The sequence below is a fragment of the Xyrauchen texanus genome, chromosome 14 (assembly GCF_025860055.1).
Source record: "Xyrauchen texanus isolate HMW12.3.18 chromosome 14, RBS_HiC_50CHRs, whole genome shotgun sequence".
In the NCBI taxonomy this organism is placed as follows: domain Eukaryota; kingdom Metazoa; phylum Chordata; class Actinopteri; order Cypriniformes; family Catostomidae; genus Xyrauchen; species Xyrauchen texanus.
In genome coordinates this window covers 45,272,743-45,293,837 of record NC_068289.1, presented here as the reverse complement: position 1 = coordinate 45,293,837, position 21,095 = coordinate 45,272,743, and the positions used below count along the sequence as shown (strand labels likewise).

At 38.7% G+C, this 21,095-nt stretch overlaps 1 pseudogene; it reads right to left on the bottom strand.

Annotated features, from left to right (window-relative positions):
- Positions 1-9,454, bottom strand: part of LOC127654628 (ceramide kinase-like protein) — a 79,794-nt pseudogene extending 70,340 nt beyond the window's left edge.
- Positions 9,455-21,095: the final 11,641 nt, after the last annotated feature.

Below are 21,095 nucleotides of genomic sequence, written 5' to 3'. Positions count from 1 at the left end.
CTTTACACTAAAACACAGCAAGATGTTGCGCAACGGTCAAATATGCATTATGCTATATGGTCTAGTCCATGTTTACATATAAAAAACTACTTAAATACAATGCAGACAGATACAAAAATGCTTCTTAGGCTATTAAAAATGCCTCCCACTATTAAATCCTTTCCTGCCCTTTTTCCATCCCTCCTCCCAAACTGGTCTTGAGACCTGGTGAAGGAAGAGTTCTGACGCATTTGGAAGGACACCTGTCTCCCGTGCAGCACAGCGAAGCCCTAGGCAGGCCGCTGGCCTGTCTTGGCAGTGAACGTTAGCAAGAGGGGGACAGATAATTACAAACTCCAGGGAGGCCATAGGACCAACCTGTTCCTCCAGTCTGATCCAGCAGGTCCTTGTGGCCAACAGCACCTCTTTCAAGAACCCCCTCCAACCCCCCCTTCAGATATGCCACAAATTGATATGGTCATCACACAAAGGAGACGGTGCCTCATAGTTTCCGTAATGCAGTCTGTGAAGTTTATTCATAAACCTGGTGCTTTTTGTGTAGAGCAAGAATGTTGCTGACACAGCTAGCAAATTCTGTAGGTCTGATGGATACTTGAAAAATAATTTACTTATGATACACTAGTTCTGTTCTAAAACCTTGTGAGCTAGCTTGTAAGGACATAAACCAACTTAAATGGAATCACATAATGACCAATGTGGAAAAGTGTACAGCAACTCAAGTGCATCATAAAAGTCACACTGCTTATGCAAAATGCATGGAAGATTCGACTCAAAATTGATTTCAATTGAGTTTGGCATTAGCATAACGATAAGCTACAAACATATTACTCTTAATAAGCATAAAAATGCATAGCGCACACAAATATTGGGCAAAATAGTCAATTTTATTTTAGACTTATTTTTAATGATATTGTTTCCAAGCTGTAGATTGGTTTATTGAGCTTTTCACAATGCAAAATAGGATTGACTTCAAGAAGGATGCATGTGATGTTGTCTAAGATTTGGCCAAAAATAATGTACAATTATTCTGCCTGCCTTTTGCTAAATTATTTGTATATGTAACATGCCTATGATGCCTTAAAATGGTGGCTAACTATGTTTTGGAACAGAACCACTGTCTCTGATTCATTACCAGGCTGGGCAAGCTTTTTATTATGCCCTTTTATCTTTATTAAATAAATGGAAGCAAACACAATAAAAATAATGTGAAGCAAATGTTGACCAAGTTAATGTTTGCACAGTGTGTGCCATAAAAATCACTGAAGCTCTTTAGAAAATACTTCTATAAAGCTTCATGTTTCATGCTTGATTGGACATTATTTTTTTGTTCTACTTCAGAATGTACCATTGAGGATCTCTTTGATGGTTTTGAACCAGATCTCACAGTGGTCCACACTCAGGTTGTTTAGATGGATGGCATTGGAGAAGTGTGATGGCCAGCAGAGTGACCCCCGTCTGCTGCCCTGCAGAGCATCACCTTTTAACCTTCACAATAAACACACCCTTGAGCTCCACATATTCTTCTTGCTTCTTCATGTCACGATCAGCTAAAGCAAACACACAGAAGACATTTAGAAGTGTCATATAACACATTTATAAATGCATCATAAAACATATTCCTACTTTGTCCACTTATAATATTTTTTAAATAAAAACAGTCCTAATTTAGTTTTCCATGAGAGTTTTCTACCCTCTCTCTGACCTTTAGAATTAAACTGTAATTTTTTGCTGTGCCTTTAAGTCTACAGTATGTACTGTAAATGCCATATTTGCAAATAAAATGCGATACAGTGCTTTGATGCATTTTTTCGCGAGCCGTGGATTTGCTGTTGGGTCCAGTATAGTTTTCAACTCGCCCATCTTTAAACAGACTCTTTGCAAGGCCTACATTGCACTGTGACCAGTAAACAAAACAATCCATGCTGATTGTAAGTGAGGTTAGTGGAGGTGGTGAAGGATAACAATATTTTTGAGAAATTTAATTCAGGAATAGAGAAAACCACAGTACGAAACTGCCCTTCTTAGGATGACTCAAGTTTAGTGTTGCTTGATTTAACTGCATCGTTTGATACAGTTGGTAATTCATTTTTAATTTATACATTGAAGAAATGTGTGGAAATATCTGGGGTGGTTTAAGACTGCTTTTTTTCCCTATTTGTCGAATAGGAAATTTGTAGTGTACGTTAAAGATGAGATGTCCTCCTTGTAGTGTTCCGCAAGGGTCCGTGTTAGGACCAATTTTGTTTTCTCTATAGAAGTTACTGCTTGGTTCAGTGATTCGAAAAAAACTACATACATTTTCATTGCTATGCAGATGACCTACAGATGTATTTGTCATTGAATCCCAGTGATCTGACTAATTTAAATGTTCTTCAAGTGTGTATAGCAGATATACAAAATATTGGAAGGCTTGTCTTTTTCATATTTAGCAGGTGGTGAGAAAATTGGATGTCTATTTTGATAAAAATTTACATTTTGAATATGATGTCAGGAAGTTAGTTCAGTCTTGTTTTTATTGGTTAAGGAACATTTTCAAGGGGATACATGTTTTGAGTTTTAGGGATACAAAAAAGACTATACATGTAATGCCCTGTTTTCAACTTCAAATCAACACACTTTAGTGCAAAATTCTGCAGCTAGACATTTGACACAAACTAGGTCTACAGTTGCAGTCAGAACTTTACATACACTTGATACATGATACATAAAACCAATTTTTTAACCACTCCACAGATTAAATATTAGCAAACTATAGTTTTGGCAAGTCGTTCAGGACATCTACTTTGTGCAAGTGAATACATCACAATTCCAGTAGGACAGAAGTTTACTTTGCCTTTAAGCAGCTTGGAAAATTCCAGAAAATTATGTTAAGCCTCAAGACAATTATCCAAATAGCTTCTGATAGGCTAATTGGAGTCAATTGGAGGTGCACCTGTGGATTTATTTTAAGGTCTAACTTCAAACTCAGTGCCTCTTTGCTTGACATCATGGGAAAATCGAAAGAAATCAGCCTCAGAAAAAACATTGTGGACCTCCACAAGTCTGGCTCATCCTTGGTAGCAATTTCCAAAAGCCTGAAGGTACCACATTCATCAGAACAAGCCACAGTACACAAGTATAAACACCATGGTACCACAAAGCCATCATACACTCAAGAAGGAAACGCATTATGTCTCCTAGAGATCAACGTGGTTTGGTGTTAAAAGTGCAAATCAATCCCAGAACTACAGCACAGGTCCTAGTGAAGATGTTGGAGAAAACAGGTCGAAAAGTATTTATATCCACAGTAAAACGAGTCCTATATCAACATAACAGGACCACAGAGGTCGTTCCCGAGTCTCAGTACATGCCCACGACCACAGATGTCTTTCCCGAGTCTCAGTCTATGCCCACGACCCCAGAGGCCATTCCCGAGACTCAGTCCATACCCACGACCACAGAGATCTCTCCCGAGACTTTGTTCATGTTCACGAAGAATGAGGTCTTTTCCCAGTCATCCAGGACTCTTAGTTTCGAGCCTCCCATGGCTCCGCCTTCCGCGACTTTTCCCCAAGTCATGGCAGCCACGACAGAATCAGATCCAGACCCATGTCACAGCCACGCCAGAGTCAGCTCCATGCTATGTCTCAGCCGAACCTCTGTCTGCTCCATGCCATGCCTTAGGCAAGCTTCAGTCTACTCCATGCCATGTCACAGCCAAGCTTCAGTCTGCTCCATGCCATGTCTCAGCCAAGCCGCAGAATAATCCATGCTATGTCACAAGCAAACCTCTGCTCCACGGTCCAGTCCCGCCTCTGCTCTACGGTCCAGGTCCACCTCTGCTCCACAGTCCAGGCCCGCCTCTGCTTCACAGGTCTACATCTGCTCCACCGAGGACCTCCATCCCTGTGGCTCCGCCTTGGTCCTCATCCCCATCGGCTCCATCCCTCGAGCCTCTCAGGGCCCCACTTTACATTGGCTTTGCCCTGTTCCCACGCCCTGTCTTGCCAGGCCACGCACCATGCCCTGTCTAGCCAGGCCACGTTTCAAGGACCCCACAAACCAGCTCCCTTATTAAATTTATAATGATGTTTTGTGGCATCGGGAGCCGCCCATAGAGGGTGGGATATGTCATGTTTATTCTGTTTTGTTCTTGTTTTCATGTCTTTTATTTGAAAAGTTTAGTTCCCGTTCTGGTCATGTGGTGTCTATGTCATGTGATTTTCCTGTTCCCTCATGTGATCTTGTCATGTGTTTCCCTTGTTCATGTGTATTGTTTGATAGGTCCATTGTTTGATTACTTTGTAATCAGTTATAGTTTGTCATCGGATTAGTTTAATAGTCTTGTTATCTTGTTTATTGTCCTGTCTGTTCATTGGTTCACTGTTTGTTTGTGTATTTAAGCCCTCATGTTTGCCATTGTCTCTGCTCAGGTATTGTGAATGTAACTTTGTTGTTTTGTTCCAAGTCATGTCAAGTCTAGTTAAACCAAGTCAAGTTTAAGTCAAGTCATGTTTTGTTTATGTCATGTTTATAGTCAAGTCTAGTCAAGTCATTCATGTTTATGTTTTGTTTTGTTCACGTTTGTAGTCAGGGTTTTTGGATATCACGTTTCGAAATAAACAGCACTTGGGTTCAAGCACTTCACCATCACTCTCTTCGTCTGCCTGTTTCCAGCATCGTTACACATATATAGCATTGCATGATTGTTTAGCAGAACCTTTAAGACCTTATAAAACATTTAGACCTCTTAGATCTTCTTCTCATGAACTGTTGGCTGTTCCAAGATCAAGATGCAAAACAAATGGTGATAGAGCTTTTATAGTGAAGGCCCCACAATTATGGAAGCGCCTGCCCTGTTATATTAGATCTGCTGAATCTGTGTTTGTTTTTAAGTCTTGTTTAAAAACTCACTTGTATAGACTGGTTTTACTACTTTGTGGTTTTATGTTTTTACTTTGTGTTTTACTGAGTGTGATTTGATTTTATATTTTGTGAAATACTTTGTGCTAATTTGCTAAAAGGTGCTATACAAATAAAGTTATTATTATTTTTAAATGTGCAGCACAAACTGTGAAGTTTTGACTGAGATTATCAGGGACCACTTTTTCCTAACATTGGGATATGCAGAGTTGCAGGTGCTACCCACCACAATGAACAGCACAAGGTTTAAACACCAAACAGGCGTTGTTGATGTGTAAATGTGGGTGGTTATGTGTTCAAGTGTATTAATCCGTTTGATGTAAAAAAGTTGCAGAAGTATGGAAATGACGTTTTTGCCACTTAGTTAAAAAAAACCTGGGAATGTTGGGGTATGCTTGCAAAATCTAAGCCATACAATTCACTGATGCTCTTAGATAATGCTATATCTCTAGAATTAATTATAGAGAATTGATTGACCACCAATCTGAATATTGGGGAGGACATGACCCCAGGGCCATAGCAAGGAACTCTGGGTTACCATCTTTCACCCCATTAGCTACTGCGTATACCCTCAATATTTCTTGTGGTATGGACATGTTGTTAACAGAAACAACAAAATCAAGTTTTACTGGGTGACAATTCTGACTTTTAACAGCATTGTACTTGCTACCTTGGCAGTACTTTTGGCTTCACACTTTCCATTCTCTTCTGCCCCACTATGATTCCCCACAGGCAAACTCCAATTAAACCACCTTGAAATCTCAGAGACTCCAGATAGACTAAGTTTTGTAGCTGCCTCTCTAAATGGGAATCTCTATACTCGTGTGAAAGCCTTTCTTCATTAGGAGCACCCCGAGCTGCATCTCTGCGTTTCAGAACATTAACTACACTCTCACATTACTGTGCAGGACACCCGTCACCATCTGTTCCAGCTCGGGCTCCTGCTCGAACCTCTCTGTACCTCTACCATTATATTTATTTAACTCTGAAGCTTCGATTCATTGCAGTCACTTCACAAAACCCCCAAATCAATTGAATTAGTGGAAATAGGAGATAATCTCTCCCGCCAGAGTTTTCTGTGAGCAAATGACAATGTGCCCCATTTTAACAGTCATGTACAGAAAGCTGTGTCTGGAGGGGTGACATGAAGGGGGATTGTGGGTGATTGGGGTAGGACAAAAAGGGGGGAGTAACTTACAGTAAGCCAGCACCCTGTCCAAATCAATCTTGGCACATCTTCCTGATGCCAACCGTAAACAGGATTAGAGAAGGATTTATCTTGATACTAATTGTGTTGCAGTTTTTGCACATGTCTACTCTTTCAGCTACCTCTTTTAATAGAGGGACTCCAAACACTGCTGTACAACTGCCCTTTTCAGGCCCTGCCTGTCAGCATTTGCACAGCGCTAGTCAGGTTGTTCTGGGATCTGATGGTTTAAGGCTTTGGCAATGTATTAGTCACCCAAGTAGTTGCAGAAAAATTTTGTTTAAATGAGATGCACACTCAGTTAAAGCAATGAGATGTAGATTGAGATAATATACTTAGTAAAGCATGAGTCTGACTAGCATTTCCTGCTGATCTGCTCAAAAAAACAGACCACACAATTGGAACTTTTTCATTTTTGCTAATACTGTGCTGTCGCTATTTTTGGGAGCCCATATATTCTTGCTTACACACATGTTTTTTTTGTATCTCTATTGTATTTTAGCCACTTTACAGCACCACAGTTGCTAATCTATTTTTAAAGGAATAATGATGCAATTTAAACAACTACATTAAATTGGCAGCAAAATTAATCTCTTGACATCACTGTGCTGATGCAATTAGAAAGCTAACATTAAAATGAAATGTAAGCATGCATTGTAGAAAGAAAGAAAGAATGAATGAATGAAAGAAAGAACTATAAAGGTTATTTGCTCTTAAATGATTGCTCCAGTTCGTTTGTGTTAAAACCTGCTGTTTCTGTGATAAAAACAGAAAGGAAATATTGTCAGGGTGTGTAATAAAATCCACTGACTAATCAAAATTTGGTCACATTCTGATTATGTATGCTTCATGTAGACACGTGAGCCCAATTATCATAATCCAATTACAGCAAATATTTCTGTAACAAGAAATATGAATAAGACAGCTGGCATATAATGGTAATAATTGGAATTCTTGGTCATGTAAACACCTTATTTAGAATATCCAGAAAATTAAGGGTGCACTTAGTAACATATTGTTTTTATTGTCTTGGACCTACACTGACACCTAGGGGTATAGATGTAGCATCACTCAAACACAATAGTTTTCAGTTAACAATGCTATTGCAGGAATTAACTTTTCACAGTCAGCATGATTAATTTATTCCATAAGTGAAAGTGTCCAATAACAGGGCGATTACTGAGATTATGCAAGTAGTATTTGGCTTGTCTTGTGATTCTAACATGGCAGCCCCCATGTGTGGACCCTCTCCATGTAGAATAAAACAGCTTTCACTGATATGAATGTGAGATATCATGTATGTGGCTATGGATTTACACTAGGGTTGTAACATTATGAAACGTTCACGGTATGATAACCTCACAAAACAAAACAAGCTATTCTGGTATCACGGTATTAAGGTCCCTTGCTAAAATTATTAGCAGTTTAATATTTATGATATAGCGTATTTTCCAGAAATAAAGTTGCACCTGAATATAAGTCGCACCTGGTCCAAATCACGCTGTTCAGAAAAAAAAACCTGATAATTTGCATCTCTGTATAGAGCTGTGCAGCTTGCAGTCCAAAAATCTGGAGGAGAATTCGCCATTGAATCCTCTATGCTGTGCATTAATTATCAAGATCACTGTCTGAATATTTTTACTATGAATGTGATAAAACATAGAATTTGTTAGAAAATAATTATGTTATGATGGACAGAATATGTAAACTGATTGTCATGTATTCCCTGTTTCTGTTCTTAGACATTTATTTTGAAATCCTTGTTTAGTTCCCCGTTCTTGTTTCCTGTTAGTTTTGTAGTCTTTTTTCTTTATGTTTTTCCCCTGATTGTTTTCCCCAGGTGTTCCTCATTCACTTGTTTGCCCTTGTGTATTTAAGCACTTGTTTCCCCTGGTTTCTTTGTCAGTCTTCACATGTGTTGTCATGTTCTGTGCCTGGTTCCCTGTGTTTTGTTTCTGTTTATTCTGTTACCTTGTTCATCTTTATTTTATTAAAAGCTGCATTTAGGACCAAGGGGACTGTCCAGTTGAGGACCAGTTTTTAGAGCTAGCGAATTTAGTACACTATCCAGATCGCTCTCTGCTGGTTTTCTTCCAGACTGGTCTGGATAGTGCACTGAAAGAACCGATGCCTCCGGCTGATCCTCACTGGACACTCTGCGAATATGTGGAGAAGGCTCTGGAACTTTGCGGATCCCTTTACACAGTGGATTATGACAAGAATCCAGGGCCAAAACCTGCACCTTCTTCTCCCTCAATCAAGCCTTCCACGGCCCCTTGCTCCAAGCCTCCCACGGCCCCATGCTTCAAGCCTCCCACAGCTCCTTGCTCCCAGCCTTCCATGGCTCCGTGCTCCAAGCCTCCCACGGCTCCTTGCTCCAAGCCTCCCATGGCCAGCAAGTCACCGCCCATGCCTGCTATGGCCAACAAGCCAGTGCCTATGCCTGTGGCCTCCTCCGCTCCTGTGACTATGCTCCTAGCTGTCCAGAAAAGGAGGAGAAGGAAAAGGACACCATCTCCCCAGTCGCTACAAGAATATGGAGGTCATTTCACTGTCATCCAGGGCTCTTAGCTTCGAGGCTTCCATGGCTATGCCTTCGACAGCTTCACCCCTCGAGCCCCTCCCGGCTCCACCTTCCTTCGTCAAGGGCTCCGCCCGCTCCCACAGAGACTCTTCCTCCAGAGGATCCGCCCACTCCCCCAGAGACTCTTCCTCCAGAGGTTCCATCCATCTTCCCAGAGACTCCTTTTTCAGTATTTCCATCCACCTTCCCAGAGGCTTTTTTTTCAGCGCCTCTGCCCACCCCTCCTCCAGCGGCTCCACTGCCTGACCCAGTCCCTGTGCTGTGGCTGCATCCCAGGCCTCCTGACCCTTTCTCGGCCCTGTGACCACCTCACAGGCTTCCTGACCCTGTCTCGGCACTGTGGCCACCTACCAGGACTCCTGACCCAGTCTCTGCCCTGAGGTGGTCTGCTTGGTCTCCTGGCCATCCGCCTGATCTGCTCTGGTCTCCTTGGTCTCCTGGTCATCCGCCTGATCTGTTCTGGTCTCCTTGGTCTCCTGGCCGTCTGCCTGATCTGTTCTGTTCTCCTTGGTCTCCTGGCAGTCCACTTGATCTGCTCTGGGATCTTTGGTCTCCAGCTCCACCTTAGCCCTCTGAACATCCAGCTCCAGCTTGGTCCTCAGAGTCTGCAGCGCCGCCCTCGCTCTCCATCCCTCCGACTCCGCCTTGGTCTCAGACCTCCCTGACTTTGACTTGTTCCTCTGCCCCCCTTGCCCATTGTGCCCCATTGAACTGTCTGTTTCCCCCTTACCCTCACACCCTATGGCCACTCCGTCACACATTCCCTGTTTCTGTGCTTAGACTTGTATTTTTAAATCCTTGTTTAGTTCCCTGTTCCTGTTTCCTGTTAGTTTTGTAGTCCTTTGTATTTTTCCTGGTTCTTAAAAATTAGCAAATTCACCAAGGAAACCAGAATAAGTCCCGGGTTATCTATATACTGTAGCAAGGGTAAAAGACAACAAAAGAGTTTTTTTTTTATATTTGACGGTGTCATATGTCACTTTAAATTGTATCAACACCTACTCTTCGACCCTTCAAATGAGGCTTATGTCTATAACAACAACCTGGGGGAGTAGATTCATTTAAACTAATATATTCATCCGGTTTAAACCAGGTTTCAGTCAAACAGAGCGCATCCAAACTATGATCTGTGATAATTTCATTTTACTGATTTACTGATGTTTAGTAGCCATATCTTTATATGATGATTTCTTTTGTTTGTTTTATTCAAGTTTGACCTTAATCAAATGTTTTCTAAATTATTTAGTGAGAGTTTTGTGTTTGGTACTTCGGGAAAAAGACTCTATATGATATCTAGGTGATACTGTCTCTATGTGTTGTTGTTTATGTGGTCTGTGTGACCTCTCAAGGCAGCAAGCAGATATTCAGATTAACCAGTTTGTCTGCTTCCTGACCTGGAACCCAGTTAGTCAGATACTATCATTATTAAGACTACGAGCCGAATTACTACTGAGGAGAGCGGCACCTTCCCTGAAGGGATGGAGTCCATCTCTCTTTAGCAGGTCAGCTCTCCCCCAAAATCTCTCCCAATTGTCTATAAATCCTATTCTATTCTCCAGACACCACTCAGACATCCAGCCATTCAGTGAAACTAATCTACTATAAACCTTGTCACCATGATGAGTAGGGAGGGGGCCAGAGCATATTACAGTATCTGACATAATTGTTGCAAGTTCATATACCTCTTTAACATTATCTTTAGTGATGTCCGACTGGCAAAGCCGGACATCATTAGTGCCGACATGAATAATAATTTTAGAAAATCTACGTTTAGCATTAGCCAGCACTTGTACATTTGATTTGATGTCAGATGCTCTGGCACCTGAAATGTATTTAACAATAGTGGCAGGAGTCTCTATTTCCACATTCCTTACAATAGAATTACCAATAACAAGGGCTTTTTCAACATGATTCTTAGTGGGTGCATCACTGAGTGGGGAGAATAGATTGGAAACACTAACAGGAAAGGGAGAGTGGTGTGGCTATGCTGAGTGAGTATGCCACCGAGATGTCACCAACACGAAAACAGTATCTTCTGGCTTCTCTTTCTCACTGACCACCACTAGCATTCGGATGCGTGTCTCTAACTCATTAAACTTCTCCGTCAGCCTGACTAATTCCTTACATTTATCACATGTGAATCCCTCACTGCTGATGGAAGAGGCTATTGTAAACATGTGACATGCAATGCAGGGAGAAATAACATGAGCGGATGTCATGACTTACCGCAATTGTTTGTTGTTGTTGGTTGTTCTTGATAAGCAGTGCTTTGAGATCGCTGCAATAATCACAGTAACACAGAGGAGAAAAATTAGTGTGTGCTGTAAAATGCACAAAGTTTAATCACGATAAAAATGAAAAGCCCACGGTAAACCCACGGTAAAAAGGGCAGAAATGTGAAGCTTATAATTTTAGAAAAGCACTTAAGTTAATTATTCTGTTAAAACTCTGTAGCTGTAAAGATTTTAAATCGTCATTTTAGGGTTTGTTGAAATTACAGCGTCTTGGCAACAAAGTTGTAAAATTGGATGTAACTTTACTCAGAAAAGGTTAGTAAGCGATTTTATCACACTAAAATCATGTTAACACACATATTGTTTTCATTTTGTGGCAAACTGAGTATTTTAAAGTATTCACTTCCATTTTAAGTGCTTCACTCTAACCTAGATTTTTCAACCCAGAGTGATGAGTCAAAATTCATTTTAATCAACATTATGCAACAAATGCTGTCAATTGAGCTCAACTTGTTTTGAACCTGGAAAATTCCTTTAATTAAGAAAGGTGAATTGGTGCAATATCAAAACCTGTGGCATAAACTCATATTACCCTTATTTGACAGTGCAGTTGTGTCAATGAGAAAGGCACACCTTTAAGATACATAGAATATGTAGATTTCCTCTAAAAGCCGTCACACCTCTTTTGTGTGATCTGAAAGGTATTCAAGAGTAATCCATACAAACACTCAAAGCAAGAGTTTAAAGAAGATTTTTGCTGGTGGTGCCTATGCTCCAGGGCATGCAAAGTTCACAAATAAGATGGACCATATGTTCAGGGTCATTGGTCTAAAGAGGCTGGAAGGGGCCAAATCAATATGACACGTCTGGTAACACGCGAGGTCATATAACACGGAGCCCTGTTGAAGCCTCACTATAGATCTGCAGTCTCCAGAGATCTCATCTCTCTCATTGACAATTACATGCATCTCTGTGTGCAGACACCACTCACAGCCATCTACTGTATGACAACAGTGCACATGCTCTCATTACCTACACCGGCTGTCAATTCATGTTTTCTGTATAACTATAAAATCTGGCTGAATAAAATCAAAGTCAATATGATATAAAAATGGACCCTATTTACTTTCTTGATGCACAATCTTGTTATATTTGTGCACAATTCATCAGTGCACGATATAAAAATAAATGCTTGTTTTCATAATCGTTGTCAAACTAGCTACTAGTGGCTTCAAGTCAAAGAGCCCAATGGAAAATCTCTATGATAATCTGGCCTTTAGATATTGCCCAGTTTCCTCCTAAGGGATTTTTGCACTCGTTTTATCATGGGCCAGGCAAAAATTGAAAGTCTGATTGATTAAAAATGTAATTACTCATCCCCAGTCACCTTTGGCTCTCATTGAATTTAAAAAGTATGTAATGAAAGTGAATGGTGACTGAGGATTGGGAACATTATTTAGTAACTAAACAATATATGATTATTATTTGATGAACAATCCCCTTTAACTGTCTGTTATCATAAAATCATTTAATTCTAGGAAATTGTTAATTAATTTGCAAATAGGCGAAGATCCAGAGATTAGAAAACATAGCAGGAAGTGATGTGCTTGTGGCCCCCCAGCATGGTAAGTGTCATATTCTGGTGCACATGAGGCTGATTTCACATGACAAGATGGGAACAGCCCTTCATTTGAGGCACAGTGAGACACTGGGAGATTAAATAAAACTGTGCACTCTTCTAGAAAACTTTATTGCTTCCAGATGGATACAAGCCTCCTCTCAGCACCGCTCCAGCAAAGGCGAGATGCAGGGGGCCGACGTCATGTCATCGTGCAACTAATGCATGGACAAAATGAATCAATTCTACACCAGGAGTGATCTATGCTGCTAGATTTTGTTACACTGACATTTCAATATGCAGGATGTCTGATGCATATGCTTAGATTTTATTAGTGGTGTTAAGGCAAACATCAATTTTAATGCTGCTCACGGTAAAAAGTGAAAATGTGCATTTATTTTATATATATATGGGTCAATTCTGGTATACATTTTTTGTATATATATATATATATATATATATATATATATATATATATATATATATACAAAAATGTATACCAGAATTGACCCATATATATATAAAATAAATGCACATTTTCACTTTTACCGTGAGCAGCATTAAAATTGATGTTTGCCTATATATATATATATATATATATATATATATATATATATATATATATATATATTATTTGGTATGACCTGTAGCAAGGTTGATTTTGCCATATAAAAAAAAATATATTTTTAATTGAACTATTTTTTTTTAAATTTAGGCTACCTAACAAAATCATCCACACCTTTAACACACTAAAGCCTACCATCAGACATACAATATGTGTCTTAACTGCTTAAATTATTAACTTACATACAATAAATTATGTTTTAATTCAATTCTGATCATATTCCATATCAAAACATAATAACAGCCATTTCGATTGAACAATATAATAATAATATAAATATAAAAGTCATCATTTTCACAGTATTACATAATTTTTATTCGCGTTATAACTTATATGGTCCATGATCATATAAGATCATCGTTAGATCATATTTGACCTCATATCCGTCATAGCAACAGCACTTTAGAAATTAAAAACAGCTGTTTTACACCAAACACAACTTTTTGGGCAGTTTCAGTGCAATTTGAGCGAAGCACCCATAGACAGCCATTCTTTTCTGGGCTACCAAAGGAACCTGGAAGGGGCGGAGCATTTGTTTGTAAACAGTAACTTCATCTATAGTTTTCAATTTCAGATGCCATTGTATAACTTTTTTATTCACAGTCAGCCATGATTACTTTAATCAGTGAGTGAAAGTGTCAAATAACAGGACGGTAACTGAGATAAGTGTGTAGTACAGAATTGCGGAGTGCACCTTTATATTGTGCATATTGTTGAGGAGAGGTGTGTTTTTACTTCTGTAAAAGATCATACTTACAATTTGTGGCTGGCTGACAATAACATGGGTGAAAAAAAGTAATTGACTTACAATAAAGAAAGGACTAGAGCCATATCTAGGGACCAGAATATCATAGAGACTTGAGCATAGGTTATTTTGGCTTAGGCCAGTAAGCAAAAAAAGTAAAGCTCTAGCAATCTCCTAGAAGAATCTAGCAACTGTAGAGTAAAATGCAAAAAAAACCACCCAGAACACCTTAGCAACCACATAGCAACGCCCTGGCAACCATCCATAACACCCTAGCATCATGGCGACATGTTTTGTGATGGTCACCAATAAGCATTTCTGTAACAACTTAAAAATGATCTGTTAGATATTCCTCCTTATAGAAAATATCACAGGACGTCCAGTTATCTGCACACTGTTTTCTGTCTGGCAGAGGATCTTTTTGTCTCATCTTCTCCTTACTCATTGTTGTCAATGCATGCAACGCTCTTGCAGATGAAACTAATACCGTGGTTTGAAAGGGGTCCAACTGTGGAAAGCCCGTGCCAGGTCAGCAAGCCACACTTTGCCCCCATGTTGTGTGGGGCCATGTGGTTCCCAGCATGGCGTCCGAGAGCATATTTGCCACCTGTGCCTGTGGAAGCCTGTGTGCCCAGACCCACACACCAAATCCCAATATTTAAATTTGTATATTGCCGTTTTCCAGCCCCCAGGATGTAAACAAAGGAGGCAGCGTCTTTTTTTTTTTGCTGTGTGCAATTAGACTGTGACACTCTATATCACTCTTGTGATATATAGTGTCTTCAATCTATCTATCTGTCTGTCTGTCTGTCTGTTGCTCTGTTGGTCTGTCTGTCTATAATATCTATCATTCTATCTGTCAGTCTGTCATTCCATCCATCCATATATCTATAAATCTAAATACTGGATTTATACACAGACAATATAGTATACAAAACACTATATATCACTCTTGCGATTTATAGTGTCTTCTGTCTATCTGTCTGTCTGTCTGTCTATCTGTCTGTCTAACTGTCTATTGTTCTTTTGGTCTGTCTGTCTATAGTATCTATTATTCTATCTGTCAGTCTGTCGTTCCATCCATCCTCCATCCATCTATCTATAAATCTAAATACTTTCTATCTATTAATATCTATATTTAATACTACTATTGCAGTAATTTTTGTGCCCCAAATTTTCCGTGTCAATACATTACAGATGAATGCATGCGACGAAAAACTGCTCATCATTCTGATGTATTTGTGCAATGTTTTAAGCACACATGGCTCTCTAGGTGGGTCTGCAACTAGAGGCTCTGACTCCGAGTCTCAGGTGTTCATGGATGAGCCGATCATGTCTCAGCATAATGATTCATTATTGACACTAATGATGTTCTGTTCATTATTTTTAAACATGCTCTAGAAATAAACAATTATCATCACCCCCTTTTCATTATGCTCCTGGCTAAAATAATTTGAGGATGCAAAGAAACAAAAATGTGATCTATAACATTGTCTTTCTTAAATAAGTAACATGTGGCTTTTATTTCTAAATCGATATTGTTTGTCATCATATCAGACATTACAGAATATGCATTTTATTGACTGACATTATGAAACAAGATTATACAGTTATTTATCAGTAAGTGTTGTGATAACACTGATGTTGAGTGATGCAGCACTGTTGAATGATCTTGTCTCTGCCCAGCATTTTTCCATGCAGAGGATGGAGGATGTGTCTGAACTAAAAAATGTCCCCCTTCTGTCCCTTGATACTGTGAAATGGGATCAGATAACCTCAGCAGTGCAATTAGCTTCAGAAATCTGAAGCTGAGCCAGACAGCCAAGTTTCAGAGAACTACACTGAGGCAGATGTGCCATGCTGACCGCAATGGTCAACCAGAGTCCTTAGAGTTCTGGGAAAAACAGGTAATTTTCAAAGATATAATAGAACCACAGCTTGCACATGGTAAACCCGAATGTAAACCACCCACCGGTTGTTTCCATGACATGTTTTTTTAATTCAGTGCCCAAATAAATGTCTAAAGTGATAAGATGAGTACTTAGATTTAATCTGGAAAAAAAAAACATTTTATTTATTGAAATGCATATTACAAAAAAGTTAAATTGTGCATTTCTCAACTAATGTATTACTCCCTTTTAGAGATAAGTGAGCATCCACACCATTTTTGGTGTGCCAAGAGTCACCCCTTAAGGGGGGGGGTTATGTCACAGTCTGTCTCCCTCATGTTTCCTAGGACTCTTATTCTGAAGTATTTCCCCCGGACTACGTTTCCCATCATGCACTGTCCTCATCACTGCCATTTGTTCTTGATTGTTCTCACCTGTTTTCCATTCACTCATTAGCTCTTGTTTGTATATATACCCTCTAGTTTTTGCATTCCCTCCTCAGTTCTTGTTTGTTGTTGTGTTGGGTTCCCGTTTGTTGTTTTGACAGTCATCATTTTTATTAAAGCCTGCACTTAGATCCTACGTCTCCTGTCTCTTCTCAGCAACCACTCATGATGCTATGGCACATTCTATATTGCTCAGTTTGTTTTGAGTGACCCGTCCAGCCCAACACAGCAACATTTCTTAAGAGGAAACATTTGAGAACCAGAAACTTAAGCAAAAGTCTCATTCAGCCCTCCATTTAATCTTTCTTCTGACTCTGAGAAATACGTGAGATATTAAAAAGGTATTATTTGTTTCTTTTAATGAGGTTGTCTCTTGAAATAAGCCATCAAGTAAGCAATAAAATGCAGTGCAATCATTTTTAGACAAGGGTGGAATAAAACTTGATGTTTATAAGATGCAAAATGCCTCATTCACATAAGTTGTTGTCTTCTGTATCTGGTTGCATGTTTAAAAAAAAAAAAAAAAAACATATTTGCACTCTGTGACCCAAGAGATTTGTTTACACATACACATACTTTACATACATGCATACTCTGAACCAACCAGTGATCTAAATAAACTGCGTGTACTGGAGACGTGAACTGCTCTCGCACCCAGATCAAATCACAGTGTTTGTGCATTCAATAGACAAACTGAAGTAAAGCCAAGGCCAGCGCTAAACAAATTCAGGGTTCAAAAAGTCAATCTTAGATCCCTTTGGCAAACATTTCTAGTCTCCTGCGTGTCTGTGGTTGTGGCTAAATATGAGGCTAATTCAGTAGGCTCTACTTTCATTGCTAAAAGGTAAGCTAACTGGCATGTTTATTGGATGGCTGTAGGTGATGCCATGGGAGACATTTTATCAGTATTTTAAGGCCTGCGGTATAAACAGTGCTGACCTCTAAAAAAAGAAATGCTATATATTATTTAGAGTTTCTCCTGTTTTCAGCTCAGAGCTATTTCTCTCTTGAGAGAAAAGTTCACCCATAAATGAAAAATCTGGGATCATTTACTCACCCTTATGTCACATGAATATCATACTTCCATGGAACTCAAAAGGTGACATTTTGAAGGCTATTCTTATCACGCTTTCCCATTTAATAAGAGAGAATTGGGATGGTGCTGTCAAGTTCCACAATGGCAAAAAAAACATAACAGTAGTCCATACTGTTTGTGCACTATATTACAAGTTCCCAATCATTTTCATTTTCTGGACAAGAGTGAGGAACCTTCAAAATGTTCTTTTTATGTTGCATGCAAGAAAGAAAGCTGTAAATGTTTGAAACAACATGAGTGTGCATAAATGATGACAGAACTTTGTGTGTGTATGAACAGTTCTTTTAAAAATAATGTTGCAACAGTCTAATGACATTTCCTTCTAATTCATATAAGATGGCGAAGAGAATGTACAACAGTGTACAAATTCAATATTGTGAGTTGCGGTTGCCAGAAATTTGCATAAATAATACAGTGATCATGTTTCAGGCTTTACGTATATTTTACAGTTTACTACCATTTATATTATTAAATGATATAAACTTAATATACTAACCTTCTGGAACTATAAAAAGTCTGCTTTTTGATCAAGATCGACCCTTCCAGAAGTAATAATTAATACACATGTAGAGACAGTGTCACACCTAAAAACAACACACCATCAGGGTAACAAATGTGACACTAAAATAATGCAATAAATATGAACTAAACTAAATATATTACACAGAACACCCCAATGCACATAACTGATATAAAAACAAAAAGAAAGAAGATAACTACTCTCATAAAATATAATAAAACACAATGGGTCATGCAGGGACATCTTTGAATGTCCAATTATTGTTTTTCACCATAATTTTAACAATAGTTTACCATAAAAAAATTACATGTATTTTTTTTTTACCGTTAAAATTACGTACATTTTTTACTGCAAACATTTGACTAGCGCATCACATACACATCCCTTGTCTCCTTCTAAAACCTGATGTTTCATTTCTTCAGTGTACTCAAAACATTTTTCAACTAAAATCATGGTATGGGGTTTGACTTTATGTTAGTTAAGGTATGGGGTTTGGGTTAGGGTTTAAAATTAGGAAAACTCTCACAAACATGCATTCAAAACCTGGATGTTTCTCCCCTTTTCCATTGTACACGACAGAGCTTTTTAGATTACTGTCATTGTTGTGCTTAGGCTGTGGGTAAGGTGTTAAAAAACAAATGGTTTAAAGGAATAGTTCACCCAAAAATGAATATTCTCTCATTTACTCACCCTCACGCATCCCAGATTTGGATGATTTTATTTTTTCTGTTGAACACAAATGAAGAATATCTCAGTAGCTCTGTAGGTCCTCAAAATGCAAGTGGATGGGTACCAACAAGCTCCAGAATGCACATAAATACAGCATAAAATGAATCCATAAGATTTTAGGTGTTAAATCTATATCATCAGAAATGATATGACAGGTGTGGTTGAGAAACTGATCAACATTTAAGTCTGTTTTTACCATAAAAACTCATCCCTGCCCAGTAGGTAGCAATATGCACAAAGATTGCAAATCACCAAAAACAAATTAAGAAGAATGTGAAAGGGAAAGTGAAGATTGATAGTAAAAAGGACTTAAATATGTATCTGTTTCTCACCCACACCTATCACATTGCTTTTGAAGATATGGATTTAACCAGTGGAGTCTAATGGATTACTTTTATGGCTCCCTTTATGCACTTTTGTTACCAATTAATTTGCATTACGTGGACCAACAGAGATAAAATATCCTAAAAAATGTTGTTTGTGTTTAACAAAAGAAAGAAAGTCATATACATTTGGAATGGCATTAGGGTGAGTTAATTATGAGAGAATTTTCATTTCTGGCTGAACAATCCCTTTATGTTTGCATCAAAATATGTTTTTTGTACCATGGAAGAAAGGAAATATTGAGGTTTACAACGAAACAACTATGCTTACGACTTGTCATGAGCTCACGTTTGTATATTTACAGGACAGGCACTCGAACAAGCAAACTGTTTAGATAGTGAAAATGAACTTGATCTCAATTGTTTTCGCATTAGTACATTAGTCTAAAGCATGCAACAGCACAAATAAAATATAATCAGGAAATAAGCAAAGGGAGATGTAAACAGAGGTGTCAGATCTTCACTGAAATCCAACACACAGTGTTGTCATAGAAACAAGCGCTGAAATGCCACATAGCATTCATGTAATTTTATTTTGTGTTTGTGTGATGCTTAATGTCTTCCTCTCCCTGCCTGAATTGAGGGATCAGGGGCGATATTCGGATCAGTTATCCCTCGGCAGAAAAGAATCACATGAGTGTAAAATAGAGAACCCCAGCGTATCAGGATCTTGCTGTAATTTTTTGGCATTTTCGAGAGAACATTTGGTAAATGCCATAGGGGGTTATTAGATGAATGCTTTCTGTGTAATGAGAGCTCTGGCTTAATAACATTAGCTTGGATCACAGATGAAAAGTACTGTCCATAAAGCTTAGGCTGACTGAAAGTCTCTCTTGCACATGGCACAGCTCAAGCTTTGAAGTGCCTGTGAAAATCAACAGCCAAAAAACAGGAAGTACATGCCTCAACTTCAAACTGCTGGGCGGGTTTCAAAATGGTTTCGTTTTAACTTCCTGATCAGTCGTAGAATCGCATCAAGAATCGCACTATAAAAGCACATTTTGGAGGGCTTTTCTGGTGAATGGCTCTTCACCAGAAAAAGACTTAAGCAGAACAAAACCATGGTCAGATATTCATATTTAGATTCAATTCCACATCAAAATTAAAAGCTGGCCTATCTAATTATTGCTGCTTTAAAGGGACAGTTCACCCTTTCATCATATACTAAGCCTCATGTTCCAAACCCTTATCAAAAGCCTCAGTCACTATTCAATATCATTGCGTCCATTTTCTACACAGTGAAAGTGAATGGTGGCTGAGGCTAACATTCTGTCTAACAGTTCCTTTAGTGTTCCACATCATACAGGTGCATATACTGTATGATGACATAACATTTATTTTTGATTAAATAATCCTTTTAAATGTTGGCATTAAATTGCAGTTTATGATGTTTTTCACTGTTTATTTCCTTTTGGACCTTTAGCGGTTAAAAATAAAACTGCATGCATCTTGCGGTAGAACATTGTTTTGCTGTGCTTCGGCTCTGCTCCTCTGCGTGGATGAATTTGGTTTGAGGCACCGGTGTACTAATGAATACTGGACATTTTATCAGGGCAAATGGACAAATAAATAACAAAAGAAAGGAAAAGACGGATATCCAAAAACATGTCATCTGAGCAAATAAATGACATATCTTATGCTGTTGTTTTGATTTATTGGAAAAATGTATGTTTTGAAATTAATGACATTACAAAGTTAAGGCAACATTCTAATGAATGTTACACATTATTCACAATGATTGCTAGTCTGATAAGGTTGTAAAGTTTTAATAACTGCAGGATATTCTGGCCAATTAGGCCACAGTAGTAACTAATTTATAGATTGTCACTGTTACCAACTAGTGGTCAACATCATTTCAAGACTCACATGTCCGTGGCAAGCCTAGGACTAACCAATTTATTTATATAAATTATAGCCATTATAAAGAAAAATACACACGCGTGCTCACAAGTGAAATGTTCTGCACTGACTACAGTATTATTATTGTGTGTGTGTGTGTGTGTGTGTGTGTGTGTGTGTGTGTGTGTGTGTGTGTGCGTGCGTGCGTGTGTGTGTGTGTGTGTGTGTACATAAACTATGCATAAACCATTTCAATAAAATATCTTACCTGTTGAGTA